Here is a 16,242-nt window from a genome sequence, read left to right on the forward strand (position 1 = left end):
TTTTATAATGGGCACAAGCAAGCCTGGCTTTTGTTCAGGAAGAAGACATTATCTTTATTACACTGAACAGAAGGAAAATCTGCCCTTTGCTCTGAATGGAGGGAACATAGTATTTTTCAAGGTCGTTCACTATACGCACATCTTTGAAAAAACAATCTGGGACAAAAGGGCAGTTTCTGCTTGTAAAATGTGCAGAAACACGAGAAGCTGATGTTTTCTGACCATCAGGAGTGATGGAGGCAGCTATTTAGGTAAATCACAATTGTATAAAATGTAACTTAATAGATTTTGCTGAGACATTTTACCCTCTTTTAAAGCATATATTCAGTGAACGATAAAGAAGCAACCTCATTCCATAGCAGTGCTAAAAGTAAAAATAGAATTGCTTATTTCTTATGAATCCATGGGAATTTGTGTTTAATTTTATTTGATTCTAGATATTAAAGAACTTTATTAAACCAGTGAGTAAATAAATAGGTGCTCTAATTAGTCTGGTATTTATACTGGTACAATCTCCAAAAACTCTTGGTAGTCTATCACTAGGTCTTCGATGCTAATGTTTTGAGACAGAGACTAATTTAGAACCTCCTACCACAATTTTTATAGGCCCTCCCATATAATCTCTTTATTGTAAAATCAACTGATTTGGAATGTTAGTTACGCCTGTAGACTCCTGTCACAGAAGTACCTAGACTAACACGTGAATAATGGGAAGAATGTTTACTTAAGGAACGGGCAGGGTTTAGGGACTACCCTAGAATTCTGCCCACAACACCCACCTCACAGATTTCTGAAAGTGTCAGAACTTTAGCACACTTACATGTATTGTACAGTCTTCTAGGAAGTATTTCAAAATAAATCACAGCCATCTTATAACTAGTGTTGAGGTACCTTATAGCCAGGTGACTATTAGCTACTTCTGTGACCCACTTGGGTCACCTTAATCTCTGAAATGGCTCAACAGACCTGCTCGGGCCTAGGGTCCAGCTCTCCTGGGTGCACCACACAACTCTCTCAAATCGTTTTTCCATCTCCCATTTCCCATCTGCCACAGATCAATAGATGAGCCCCACTCACTTTGCTGCTGCTAAGTCGCTTCAGTCATGTCTGACTGTGCGATCCCATAGACAGCAGCCCACCGGGCTCCCCCGTCCCTGGGATTCTCCAGGCAAGAACACTGGAGTGGGTTGCCATTTCCCTCTCCAGTGCATGAAAGTGAAAAGTGAAAGGGAAGTTGCTCGGTCGTGTCCGACTCTTCGGGACCCCATGGACTGAAGCCTGCCAGACTCCTCCACCCATGGGGTTTTCCAGGCAAGAGTACTGGAGTGGGGTGCCATTCTACTCACTTTAGACCTCTCCATTTCTGGGAGAAATTATTTCCTCTTCTCTCAAGCTGTTTCAAGGCTTTCTTCTTCCTGTGTTTCTCTCTGGGAGACCCTGCTTACACCTGATGTAAGAACAGTGACCTTGGAAGAGCTTTTGCAAATACTTCTGAGATAAAGCAATTTATGAAAGGACCTTAAATATTTTAATAGACCAGGGAAAGAATTATAATGTAACAGAACAAAAGTACTTCAGGGGAGGAACAAATTAGGAGTAGGGCACTAAAAAACCACTGTACATAAAGTAGATAAGCAACAAGGACTTACTATATAGCACAGGGAATTATATTTAATATCTTGTAATAGCCTATAATTGAATATAATCAGAAAAAATAGCTGAACCACATACTGTGCACCTGTAACAACAGTGTTGTAAAACAACTATACTTCAATAAAAAGAGAAAAATTAACATATCAGATTATCAGATCAAAGATAGTTTTATATTGCTGAATGAAGTTGAGGTTGATTCCTTTGGTTTGGGCAACTAAAAGTGGATTGAACCATGGTCCAGGGAGAACTGACAGTCTGGTCTAGGACTTGAGCTTTAAGCATCTGTACATAACAGAGCTGTATATGGATATTGCCTGAGAACAAAAGGACTACAAAATAAAAAGTTTTCAAGGAATTTAGAAAATAAACTTTAAAAGTAACAATATTTTGGGACTTCCCTGGCAGTCCATTGGAAGACTGCACTTTTGGTGCAGGGGACGTGAGTTAGACGCCTGGTTAGGGAATGAAGATCCACATGCCCTGTGGCATGGCCAAAGTAAGAATATTATTATTATTTATTATACTATATTTATTGTTTTAATTTATCTCATCAATAATTTATTATTTATTTTAATACACTATTTAGAATGTTTATATTATGATATTAAATTAAAATAATTATTATAAATTATAGTGATATATTTTTATTTATAATACTGTTATTAAAAATAATATTTTGAGTATAATAGATAAGTTTAGAACCAGAAGGTTCGTGTTAGTATCGGTATGGTTCTCAGAGGAGCCTCTGAGCTCACCCAGCAGAGCTGACGTTACTCCATGTGCTTCTCTGTTGACTCATCACTGCTGTGTGCTCTGATTAAGTTGGAAAATATTTTATTTTTAAAAGCTAATAATTTAATTTACAGGAGGGCTTCTAGAGAAAGACAAATATAGCGTATTCTTGCCTGTCCAACAGGCCAATTCTTACTGACTTTTTAAGTCTGAACTTCTTTATTGACTTCTGCTTCTTAAACCTTTTCCATCTTGCCCAGAACCTTTCTGCAGCCTGAGCCTCCACTGTACCTGATCTATCCTCCTCAGCTTAGAAACTACCAAAGTTGTTTATAGTCAGTTGTTAGCTTGTCCCTTGTCCATCCAGATGGTTTTCACCTCTGTATTCATAACCTCTAGTTTGATGTCTACACACAATATGCACTGGAAAGAATTGTTCAATCAATAATTAATTTACAAATGAGAAAGGTCCATGATTGAGGGGAGGAAATGAGTACATGAGGGATAAGCATCCCTTTGGGGAGAGAAGGAAGAACATCTTTGCTTCTAAAACTAGTAATAAGAAAGTAGTAGAGCAGATGTAAAGGGATTCATTCCTGTTGGACTCTGTGTTTTTATGGCAAAATTGAGGGGGAGATACAACAGCTGGAAGAGTGTGTTAAAAATCATTTAAAAGCTTTAAAAATGTAGTTTAAAATAGTCATGGGATATGGAAGAAAGACATACCTTAGAAACACAGACAACAATTTCTCATTGATGTTAAGAACCTTTCTGCAGCTGGATGACATTAATTTTTAAAATGACAATGCAACAGGACTCACACCACTTGGGGGAGGTAGGAAGGGAGATACTCACCATTCAGTAAACAGGCACTGTCCTGAGTAGGTAGGAGGCCATGGTCTACATACGTACAAATACACTCAGAAAGGGATAGTTTCTGACATTGTCTATTCACAGTTCATGGACCGCTTAGAAGAAAAGAACGTAAGCAATTAATTCTTGAGAGTTTCTCCAGTAACAGATGTCTGGCACTCAACCAGATGCCATAATTTTTGAAAAATATGCAAGGAATAGGAAATCAGTGTAACACAATTCTAATAGTGAAACAGCAGACAGTCTATAGTAATGAGGAGGGTCCAAGCTTCTAGAACAAGGGTCTTCCAAAGAAGGGTATGTAAAATTGCTTTTGGTCGAAAAGTGTGACATGAGTTAAAATTTTCTACCAAATACTAGATTTGGGTTGCTGTTTATTCCATCAGCAAATTAATTTGGGTTGTGGGAGAGTCCTGAATAGTTATCACATTTACTTTTCATAAAATTGGATAAATATTATTTTGCATAACTTCGGAATAATATTTTATAAATGTGAAAATTTTACCAAAAAATATTTTCCATACCTCTTCATGCTTGAAAAATATGACTGATAAAAGTTACTAAATATTTCCGTTTTCCTTTTTACCTAAAGGGAAGTAACTGAGGAGATTCATCGTTAGAATTGCAAGCAGCTGGATAATCAGCACCAAGTTCTTATCTCTTGCGTAAGTTGCAAGTTGAAAAATGAATGCTTGTTATCTTTTTTGTGCATCCTTAAAGAGGGTCTGAAAGTGATTTATAGTTTCATAAGTAGTTATTTATGAAAATTGATAAAACTCTACTGGGGACTTATGAACATATTAGCAACTTCCAACATAAAACAAGATCTTTCTTCCATTACTATGTTCCAATAATTTTAAGATATGCAACAACCCACATATTTTTTCTGGAACATTCTAATTGAATAAGTCATTCAATGAATTTAAATTATTTTCCATGATCTCTCCTCTAACTCTTTTTTTTTTTTTTTTTACTTTTGAACTCATATTATTTACTACTGAGCTACAGTATATACACCAGAGGGTCTTTTATTCTGGTAAATGCATAATATATTTTAGCTTACTAAGAAATATATTAAGAGGAAAAAATATTGTTACTCATTACCATGGCCAAGGACGCAATAGAAGGTGAAGTCCAAATCCATGTTTCTTTTTATTGTAGAAAGTGATTTCCTGGTTTCTTAGCTTAACAGGTACAAAATAAGAAGAGTCTCCATTTTATCCTTCCACTTAACACTATGACTTTGGGGTTATAGATACATTTTTATCCACACAGAAATTTCTCTTCCTTACGTGCAATGTGTAATAACTGCAAGAAGGAAATATGAGAAATTATTTCAATTAAATTCTAGTAAAAGAAGTACAATACCTCCTAATCAGCCCCATATAAGTATCCTTTCAAGTTGGAAACCGTTTCAGTGGAGAATGAGGATCAGAATTCCCCAACTGTCCACACTTGGTCACGCCTATACATGAAAAGTATCTCTTTAGTGCGAGGGCATCAGAGAGATGAAAGATGGGAAGACCAGAGAATTCTTGTTCTCAAACACACATCATTAGTTGTATCTCCAAGACTCTAAACTTGGGAGCATGTCTTCTGATGCCCCAAAGAAGACTCTATGAAGAGGGCTCCCTTTCCAGTTTCACATTATGAGCCAGCCCAGAACAGAAGAAAACAAATATACTCTTAATCAATCCGAGGGAACTTACATATGCTGTAACATCTTTTCTCCCAGTTCATTAATGTAAATACCTCTGCATAACCAGTGAATTTGGGTATTTCTGCATTCACTGTGCACCATAGTGAATAGCAAGTTGATAACCTGTCAAGCCAGAAACCCAGAGTCATAGGCAATGAGTCTTTATATCAAAAGGAATGACTTTTCTCATGGGAAATTATAGTAGAGGGCACAGTAGAGATACGGAGATGATCTGAACAGGGCTTTGGTGATAATTACAGTAATGATTGCTGACATTTACCAGTGGTTTTCTTTGTGCTATGTAATATGCTAGACTCATAAAATTTATATATAAATATATATATATATATGCACTATAGTCAATGGGGTTGTAAAGAGTTGAAAAAAACTCAGATTTGTTGAACAGAAACAAATACTAATGGCTGATTAGCCTTGTTCTACAGCAGAAACCAATATAACATTGTAAAACAATAATCCTCCAATTTAAGAAAGTAGATTTTTAAAAGATATCTTTACTGACAGTGGTTTTCATTTCTACATTTATCCATATCTGTTCTCTCAACCTCCTGAATGTGCCTTTAGTTTTCTCACTCTGCTTCTTTTCTGGTTAAAGTTTTTATCTTCCCCTCTCACACTGATGTGTAAGAGTACATTTTGTTCTTTGTGATAAATGCTCCCTTTTCATTCCAGTTCTCAGCTCAGAGTTTACTGTTCCTTTTCTCTGATCTGAATTGCCCCTTAATAGTATATTATAGGAACCAAGAATATTTGTGAAGTTAGCTTTTCCGAAAAAGCATTAAAAACAAAGATGAGATGGGAGATTGGTTTTATTATGTTTTGTAATGGCTAGAAAATGTTGTTTGGATGGCTGCAAATGGCATGATAAACTTTCAATTGTTTTTAATTGTTCTAAATATGCATGAAGCCTTAGAATTTTGTTATTTTTGAACGGGGCATAAATTACATCATCTACATGAGCAAATAATCGTATGCTGAGGGCTTCGGAAGAATCAGGCAGGAGCCACAGAAAGTACTCTCCCCTACCCTCACCCCCAGGCCAAGTAAGGATAAAGGAAATCACAGATTGAAAGTCTCAGAGAAATTTGATAACTTTTGTATCTTTTTTATATTGTGAACTTGGCAGGTTTGATGAGGCCCACTGGTTTTCCTACATACTTAAGAATTTGGTCTAGGCAGATGCATGTTGTTCAGAGAAGTAACCTGAAGCTGGTTGCTGTCAGAAAATCTGGGTAGTGTGTGTATGCTGTAACTTCAGTCATGTTCGACTCTGTGACCCTATGGACTGTAGACTTCCAGGCTTCTCTGTCCAAGGGATTCTCTAGCAAGAATACCTGAGTGGGTTGCCATGCCTTCCTCCAGGGGATCTTCCCTACCCAGGGATCAAACCCACATCTCTTATGTCTCCTGCATTGGCAGGCAGGTTCTTTACCACTGAGCTGTCAGGGAAACCCTAAATCTGGGTAGAGCTAATATAAAGATCGAACTGATGGAACTGTTAATGAGAGTTGCAGGTATTTTTGTTAACTGTTAGGGACTGCATTATATAATATGGGACCTTACATTTTGCTTTATTTGGTGTCTTTTCTTTTTCGCAGAATATATCATATACCCCACATGTTCAAATTAGAAATGATAATGTATGTGTGAGTGTGGTGTGTTCCAAACTACACACAATCCCAACTTTCTATACTAATCCTATTTAGTGCTCAAAATAGTGCCAACCTGACATGACTGGATATATGACTCTTTTCCCCAACCCTATACCATAAATATACACAGTCTTATCTGTTGAATGCTATGGGAATTTCCTATGAGGACTCTACTCTGTAGAGTTTCTCAAAGCATTCCAGTGATGAGAAACTGTCCACGTCCATATTAGAAGCATAAATTTCAATCTAATTCATATTTACCAGATGCTCACAGGATGCCTGCCTTTGTATGAGAACATATTGCAAATGTATCCTGCTCTGCTGTGTGTCCTATATCTTTAACAAGCTTTATGCTCCGTGTGTTAGATGAGCTGTCTTACAGATAATGCTTCATTAATTAGTAAAAGACACAGTTAAGGCACTTTTGAGCTCTTTAGTTCCTTATGACTTTATTCTTATAATGGCATGGCTTAAATTTAGAGTTATTTTTATGATAATCCCTTAAATTTTCTCTAGACCATTTCCTGCTATTCTTTCATGTGCTCCAAATGATGTTCATTTATTTTTCTATTGAACATTTCTCATCCTAAAGTGATTTTTGTTATCATTTAATTTCAAGTATAACACAGTAGACAGAGAACTGTAATGATGTCAAGCACCAAAAACATGAGTAGTTTTGTCAGAACAATTAAATCATGTTTTAAAAATATCTATTAGCTGCATTCCTGATGTGTCTTCATCTCATTTATATGTGGAAATATTTTCATTGTCTTATATAGGAAAAAATACTTCTTTTATCTAACTTCATTAGGAATGCCTGTGATGTTTGAGCTGGTATTTAAGATAAAATATTTTCCTGTAAGTATGACTTGAAGAGAGATTTGGAAAATTATTCAGTAATGAAATTCACTTGACCTACAGAGATTTGTTTTACATGTGTCCACGTTTATTCTGAACATTTAACAATTTTCCTTCGCAGGCATCACTTTTCTAACTGACCTTTCTTGTAAGAGGAACAATAGCTGATCTCTAGCACTCCTCTGCATTTTTTTTTTCCTCCTTCAGGACATACATTCAGAAAAAATAACTGGAAAGTTGTTAGGAAAGAATAGTATTAATAGAATATATTTCATACCTTACATCTTCATTGCTGAGTATTCATTATGGCTTTAGATTTATTATGTTAGTCTTTGGAAAAGTTATAACTTTAGCTGTTAGCTTCTAATTTTTTGGAAAGATTATTATGCAATTGGAAATATTTGGACCAAGTTATATACTGCCATGTAACAAACCATCCATATATTTGGCAAATTAAATCAAGAATTTAGCTTGTTTTGCTCATGATGCACGTTTGGGACAGGGCCCCTGGCTGATTGTGCGTCTTTGTTCCACGCAGCATCACCTGACAAGGCTGCTCAGCAGGAATTGAAGGATCCACTTCTGGGGTAGCCCTGAACATGGCTGGCAGTTGGTGTAACTGCTGGCCGGGCTTTTGCTGGCAAAGGCATCATTGCCTTCCCCTGAGGTTTCCCTATCCTCATGGCAGATGGGGTTCAGAAATGAGTGCCCCAAGAGGCCTGAGTAGAAGCCGCAAGTCATCTTCTGACCTGGCTTCACATCCACCACGTTCATTTGACCAGACAAACTCCTGCAGCCAGCCTGGATGCCAGGGAAAGCAACCAGACTACCTCTCTTGAAGGAGGCATGGTGAGGCGTCTGGCCATATGCCATACTGAGTCTGCTCATCAATTTCTTTGATGCCAGTTTTTACCCTATCTCACATCTGAAATTAAAGACATTTTTGGCATTGGTAATCTCAGATTCCATGATATTTTCTACTCTCCAGGTTGATCTCTTCTGTGTCTACCTGCTCCCCATCTTTTTTAGAAGAGAGGAGGTCAGCTCCTAGATGAGCTGAAGAGTACTGAGGGTAGTACAGAGAAATGGAGGTTTACTTTAACCAGTTACAATCTGTGTTGCTCTCTGGCAACACTCCTACAGTCAGTAAGTGGAAGGAAGGATGGTACCCCAACAAGTCCATACCAAGAAATTCTCAAGAGGAACACTTGGGAAGATTGAGAAGACTGTCCAGGGAGTGTCAGCAGCCACAAATCTCAAGAGTGCTGGAAGCCCTCACACTCATCTGAAAGGGAGATAGATTCAGACAATGAGAGCATTGATCACACAGCAAAGGTAAACACCTTGGAACACCAAGCTTCCCCCAAGTCCTTACTGACAGGTAGCCTTTCTTACGCGGTGGTCAGGGAGTGTGGTCAGGTTGTATCAGAGACTGTGCTGACGTATTTGAGGGCACAGTGCCTTGGCGATTTGTCATGGGCTGGTGTTCCTGAAAGAATTGTCCTTTCAATCAGTTGACTTGTGTACCTCTCACCTTTAACAAGGAGACCTTTCAAATCATGTCCACCATGGGAACTTTCCATGTTAAATTCAGCATTCAGATTTTTGTTGCACTCAAAAAATAATCCTATGATTGTTTATATAGCTACTACTGAAAACTGCCTTAGAGCATTGTTGAAAATCTCCATCCTCTGAGAGACTCTGAGACTGTTGTGCTAATTTTCCCCACAAGCTTATTGCCCCGTCTTCCTTCACTCAGCCCCTTGAAGATGTGAAGGTCTCAAAATTCTGGCTTCAGGCTTCTTTCTTGTCTCACATTCCATGCTTTCACTGAACATTCCCATTTTCCCCAATAACATCAAATATCACCCCTACATTGACGGTGTGAAAATTTGTATGTCAGGCTCCATCCTTCTCTCATATCTTCCAGGACCATAATTTTTATCTGAACTTCCCTTACATAATGTCTGCTAGATCTTACCATCCAGAGATCCACATGTGAACTTACTTCCTATTCCCCCTCATGAAAAATGATTTTTGTTGTTGTACTCTTGTACTGTTCCTAAGATTCCCTTAGATTCCCTGGTGGCTCAGATGGTAAAGCGTCTGCCTGCAATGTTGGGAGACCTGGGTTCAATCCCTGGGTAGGGAAGATCACCTGGAGAATGAAATGGCAACCTACTCCAGTACTCATGCCTGGAAAATTCCATGGATGGAGAAGCCTGGTGGGCTATAGTCCATGGGGTCACAAAGAGGGCTTCCCTGGTGGCTCAGACGGTAAAGCGTCTTGTCTGTAATGCAGGAGACCCGGCTTTGATCCCTGGGTTGGGAAGATCCCCTGGAGAAGGAAATGGCACCCCACTCCAGTACTCTTGCCTGGAAAATCCCATGGTCGGCGGAGCCTGGTAGGCTACCATCCATGATGTCGCAAAGAGTCGGACACGACTGAGCGACTTCACTTCAGTTCACTTCACTTCACTGTTCCTAATAAGACTGTTGCATACCTGTATCCCTTTGGGGTTTCAAATGAGAGAGACAGAATCCCCGGCTCCTCTTTCTCAATGCACTTGCAGTCACTTGTTACCTGAGTCTTGAAATTTACCTCAGAAATTATCTCAGGCTCAGTAGTCCTGATTCTCTTAGAATTTCTATGTGGCTCTGATCCTCATCGCTCAAGCTTGTTGCCTTATACTAATCTGTGGCTCCTTCTACTCTCTCCTGACGATCCTCAACACTGAAGGTAGTATTAACTTACTAAGTACACATCTGATTACATCAACCCTCTTTCCTAAACTCCTTTTTTAAGTTCAGTTACCTTAGCATATTTGTAAGTGCAGCCAGAATCTGGCCCCAGGACACCTTTTAGTTTTGTTATTATCTTGCTCTTTCTTCCTCCTGGACTCTGGCCTAAAACAGACAATTCACAGTTGCCTTAAAGATGCCATAAACTTTCACAATTTGGACCTCATGTACTTTATCTACTCTTTCATGAAATTCCTATCCCCATGCCAACTCAGAAAAACCCCCTCTCAATCCCCAAAGACCAAACTCAAAATATCATAAGCTTTATGAACCATAACTTGTCAGATAGAATTAATCATCTCTTCCTCTTGTTCCCATGGTTCTAAATAGCCCAGCAATGGCACTAAGTAATAGTTTCCATATAAGTTCTCCCCACTAGATTAGGCAAGGCAGTTGTTTCTTAATTTTTTTATTCTTATTTCATTGTGCAGGACCTGACTTGTAGCATAGATTAAATGTTCACTAAATGTTAATTGACTCCTTAAATGTAAGAATCTGGATTGAATGACGGGAAAAAATAAATTTCATATATTTTTAAAGAATTGTGAACTGGTATATCCTTTTAAGAAATCAAGAGACTTTACTGTATTCATACTTATATTTTTTACATCTGGAAATCCATCCTAACAGAATCATTCTAAATATGAAAAAGACTTTACAACAAACAATATAGCAAACTCCTTGAAACCAGTTTTTATTTTTTACTGGTCTTTGTATACACAGCATTTAGCACAATGTTTAACATAAATTCCTTATTATTAAGTCAATCAGCCAATTTAATAATATGAACAAAGATTTTTATTATTACTTAAACAACCTAAATGTACATATCTTCAAGGATAGGGCTGGTTTTCATATGTGTGTGTGTGTGTGTGTGTGTGTGTGTGTGTGTGTGTATACACACATATACATATGCATTATATTGGGTTAGCCAAAAAGTTATACAGTCATTAAGAAGGAACTGTTCACTCTATCTATGGTCTTTAAAGAATGCTGGATTCCCCATCAATCACTCTCTAGCTCATGAAACGATGAAAACCCAAACCTTGTTTTTACCCAGCCTAACTTTACAACTTATCTTCTCACCATATTATCCTCATTTTCTCATTATCCTTTTCCTTGGATCTTTATGTGGCTCTCCTCATCTAGTCAAATCAGATTTCTTTTGATGACTGTTTTTCTAATTGGTCTAATCTATTCAAATAAAATAAACGTTCTATTATTGGTACCAACACCATAACCCATAATGTTGATGTTATGAGATAATGTGCATTGGATGCATTCTGTATGCCAGATATTAATATTATGTAGATAATTAAAAATTATCTGGATTTGTTATGAAAATTTTTACAAAGGATGTTTAATCAGCATTGAGGTGAGTGAATTAAGGTGTGAGATTAGAGTTATGCCTTTCTTGGAAAATATTCATCTGTCTTCCATTGTTCTCCATAATTAGGGGCTTGTAACTCTTCTTTATCTCCTAAATTATGCCAGCCTCTAATAACTTGCAGTCCTTTTATCTGAAGTTTTGCCTTAATTATTTGCTTCCTTGATAGATAGGGTTTATGTCATTCTGATATTTCCAGGTCTAATGATGTGGAAATGAGTGAGACCTGACTGTATGTGCCAGAGTTCCTGCAGTAAATATCTGTGAACTCCGCAGAGCTCACAAAGATTGGATCTCTGTGTCCAATATACCGAGAACTCAGCAAACGATTTTATCCCTGAATGAGAGCAACTTGCACATACCTTTCCAAATTTAGATCAACAGTTGCATTGTTATTGTTTTTTAATTTATTTACTTTCTGACACCATATTCACTGCTTGTGTTGAATTTGTTACACCGTTAATGGGAAAAACAGATTGTGAAATGTTGCAGTGGCTATTAGGACTTTTTAAAAAATACATCTTTAATTTAAATGTTCTGTTTAATTTATTTTTCATGTTTTCATTTAGTTTAAATTATATTTTCACTTCATTTGTGTCTGCTACTCATTTCCTTAAATGCCACATGTCTCAGGACCCAGACATGAGCTGAGAAACAGGCATGCTTAGTATTCTTCTCTCATCCCACTGCAACATTTTGGTCATTGTGTGCTTGTGTTCTAAACTGCTTCAGTTATATCTAACTCTTTGTGACCCTATGGACTGTAGCGCACCAGGCTACTCTGTCAATGGGATTTCCCAGGCAAGAGTACTTGTGTAGATTGCCAGTGCCTTCTCCCTGCATAACTGAGGTTATTGATATTTCTCCTGGCAATCTTGATTCCAGCTTGTGCTTCATCAGCCAGCATTTCTCACGATGTACTCTGCATAGAAGTTAAATAAGCAGAGTGACAATATACAGCCTTGACATATTCCTTTTACTGTTTGGATCCAGTCTGTTGTTCCATGTCTAGTTCTAACTTTTGCTTCCTGACCTGCATACAGATTTCTCAAGAGGCAGGTCAGGTGATCTGTATTCCCATCTCTTTCAGAATTTTCCACAGTTTATTGTGATCCATACAGTCAAAGGCTTTGGCATAGTCAATAAAGCAGAAGTAGATGATTTTCTGGAACTCTCTTGCTTTTTTGATGATCCAGCGGATGTTGGCAATTTGATCTCTGGTTCCTCTGCCTTTTGTAAAACCAGCTTGAACATCTGGAAGGTGATAGTTCATGTACTGTTGAAGCCTGGCTTGGAAGATTTTGAGCATTACTTTACTAGCGTGTGAGATGAGTGCAATTGTGTGGTAGTTTGAGCATTCTTTGGCATTGCCTTTATTTTGGATTGGAATGGAAACTGATCTTTTCCAGTCTTGTGGCCACTCCTGAATTTTCTAAATTTGTTGGTGTATTGAGTGCAGCACTTTCACAGCATCATCTTTTAGGATTTGAAATAGCTCAACTGGAATTCCATCACCTTCACTAGTTTTGTTTGTAGTGATCCTTCCTAAGGCCCACTAGACTTCGCATTCCAGGATATCTGGATCTAGGTGAGTGATCACACCATTGTGATCATCTGGGTTGTGAAGGTCTTTTTTGTTCACTTCTGTGTATTCTTGCCACCTCTTCTTAATATCTTCTACTTCTGTTAGGTCCATACCATTTCTGTCCTTTATTGAGCCCATCTTTGTGTGATATGTTCCCTTGGTATCTCTAATTTTCTTGAAGAAATCTCTACTCTTTTCCATTCTGTTGTTTTTCTCCATTTCTTTGCACTCGTCATTGAGGAAGGTTTTTTTTTATCTCTTCTTGCTATTCTTTGGAACTCTGTATTCAAATGGGTATATCTTTCCTTTTCTCCTTTGCTTTTTGCTTCTCTTCTTTTCACAGCTATTTGTAAGGCCTCCTCAGACAACCATTTTGCCTTTTTGCATTTGTTTTTCTTTGGGATGGTCTTGATCCCTGTCTCCTGTACAATTTCACAAAATTCTGTCCGTAGTTCTTCAGGCACTCTGTCAGATCTAGTCTCTTGAATCTGTTTGTCATTTCCACTGTATAATCGTAACGGATTTGATTTAGGTCACACCTGAATGGTCTAGGGATTTTCCCTACTGTCTTCATTTAAGTCTGAATTTCAGAATAAGGAGTTTATGATGTGAGCCACAGCTTCCAGTCTTGTTTTTGCTGACTGTATAGAGCTTCTTCATCTTTGGCTGCAAAGAATATAATCAATCTGATTTTGGTATTGACTGTCTGGTGATGTCCATGTGTAGAGTCTTCTCTTGTGTTGTTAGAAGAGGGTGTTTGCTATGACCAGTGTGTTCTCTTGGCAAAACTCTATGAGCCTTTGTTCTGCTTCATTTTGTACTACACAGCATCCCCACAGAGGACAGAAATTCATAGACTCATGGGCTGGGGGTCAACTCATTCTCTAGGTCATGGTCTTTACCGGAAGTAAATAGACCAATGCTGACAGTATTGTAAAGTGAATTGAATTCACTGAAGAAACCTTAAACTTGGCTGAAACCAATCAGTGCTTTCCTTTTTTAAAAAAAAATTGTTTATTTTTTATTGAAGGATGATTGCTTTACAGAATTTTGTTTTCTGTCAAACCTCAACATGAATCAGCCATAGGTATATATATGTCCCCTCCCTTTTGAACCTCCCTCCCATCTCCCTCCCCATCCCATCCCTCTAGGTTGATGCAGAGCCCCTGAGATATACATCAAACTCCCTTTGGCTATCTATTTTACATATGGTAATGTAGGTTTCCATGTTACTCTCTCCATACATCTCACCCTCTCCTCCCCTCTCCCAGTGTCCTTAAGTCTATTCTCTATGTGTGTTTCTCCATTGCTGCCTTGCAAATAAATTCTTCAGTACCATTTTTCTAGATTCTGTATATATGCATTAGAATATGATATTTATCTTTCTCTTTCTGACTCACTTCACTCTGTATAATAGGCTCTAGGTTCATCCACCACATTAGAATTGACTCAAATGTGTTCCTTTTTATGACTTGAGTGATATTCCATTGTGTATATGTACCAAATTTCTTTATCCATTCATCTGTCAATGGACATCTAGGTTGCTTCCATGTTCTAACTATTGTAAATAATGCTGCAGTGAACAATGGGATACATGTGTCTTTTACATTTCTGGTTTCCTCAGAGTATATGCCTAGGAGTGGGGTTGCTGGGTTATATGGTGGTTTTATTCCTAGTGTTTTAAGAAATCTCCATACCATCTTCCATAGTGGCTATATCAATTTACATTCCCACCAAAAGTGCAAGAGCATTCCTTTGTCCATACCCTCTCAAGCTTTTATTGTTTGTAGACTTTTTGATGATGGCCATTCTGACTGGTGTGAGGTGGTATCTCATTATAGTTTTAATTTGCATTGCTCTAGTAAAGAATGATGTTGAGCATCTTTTCATGTGTTTCTTAGCCATCTGTATGTTTTCTTTGGAGAAATGTCTAGGTCTTTCCCCCACTTTTTGATTGGGTTGTTTGTTTTCTTGATATTGAGTTGTATCAACTGCCTGTATACTTCGGAAATTAACTCTATGTCAGTTGTTTCATTTGCTATTATTTTCTTCCATTATGAGGGTTGTCTTTTCACCTTGCTTCTAGTTTCTTTTCCTGTGCAAAAGCTTTTAAGTTTAATCAGGACCCACTTGTTTACTTTTGTTTTTATTTCCATTACTCTAGGAGGTGGGTCATAGAGGATCTTGTTTTGATTTATGAGTGTTCTACCTGCTTTCTCTAAGAATTTTATAGTTTCTGGACTTCCATTTAGGTCTTTAACCCATTCTGAGTTTATCATTGTGTATGCTGTTAGGAAGTGTTGTAATTCATTCTTTTACATGTAGCTGTCCAGTTTTCCCAGCACCATTTATTGAAGAGGCTGTCTTTGACCCATTTTATATTCTTGCCTCCTTGGTCAAAAATAAGGTACCCATAGGTGCATGGTTTATTTCTGGGCTTTCTATCTTGTTCCACTGGTCTATATTTCTGTTTTTGTGCCAATACCACATAATCTTGATGACTGTAGCTTTGTAATATAATCTGAAGTCACGCAGGTTGATTCCTCCAGCTCCATTTTTTCTTTCTCAAGACTGCTTGGCTATTTAGGGTCTTTTGTGTTTCCATATGAATTGTGAAGTTTTTTGTTCTAATTCTGTGAAAAATGCCATTGGTTATTTGATAGGGATCACATTGAATCTGTAGATTGCCTTTAGTAGTATAGTCATTTTCACAATATTGATTCTTCCTACCCAGGAACATGGGATATCTCTCTATCTGTTTATGTGGTCTTTGATTTCTTTCATTAGTGAATAGTGAATAGTGAAGTCGTTCAGTCGTGTCCGACTCTTTGCGACCCTGTGGACTGTAGCCTACCAGGCTTCTCCGTCTGTGGGATTCTCCAGGCAAGAATACTGGAGTGGGTTACCATTTCCTTCTCCAGGGAATCTTCCCGACCCACATTGGAGGCAGACACTTTAACCTCTGAGCCACCAGGGAAGCCCC

The 16,242-nt window shown here is 37.9% G+C and overlaps 1 protein-coding gene across 1 annotated transcript in view; it reads left to right on the plus strand.

Moving 5' to 3' along the window:
- The window catches only part of NEIL3 (nei like DNA glycosylase 3), a 358,244-nt gene that overhangs the window by 60,967 nt on the left and 281,035 nt on the right, over window positions 1-16,242 (plus strand). The window contains exon 2 of the mRNA XM_060407202.1: window positions 3,851-3,923. The gene's annotated coding sequence lies outside the window, so the exon portion shown is untranslated. The remainder of the gene's footprint in view (window positions 1-3,850; window positions 3,924-16,242) is intronic.

The sequence above is a fragment of the Ovis aries genome, chromosome 26 (assembly GCF_016772045.2).
Source record: "Ovis aries strain OAR_USU_Benz2616 breed Rambouillet chromosome 26, ARS-UI_Ramb_v3.0, whole genome shotgun sequence".
In the NCBI taxonomy this organism is placed as follows: domain Eukaryota; kingdom Metazoa; phylum Chordata; class Mammalia; order Artiodactyla; family Bovidae; genus Ovis; species Ovis aries.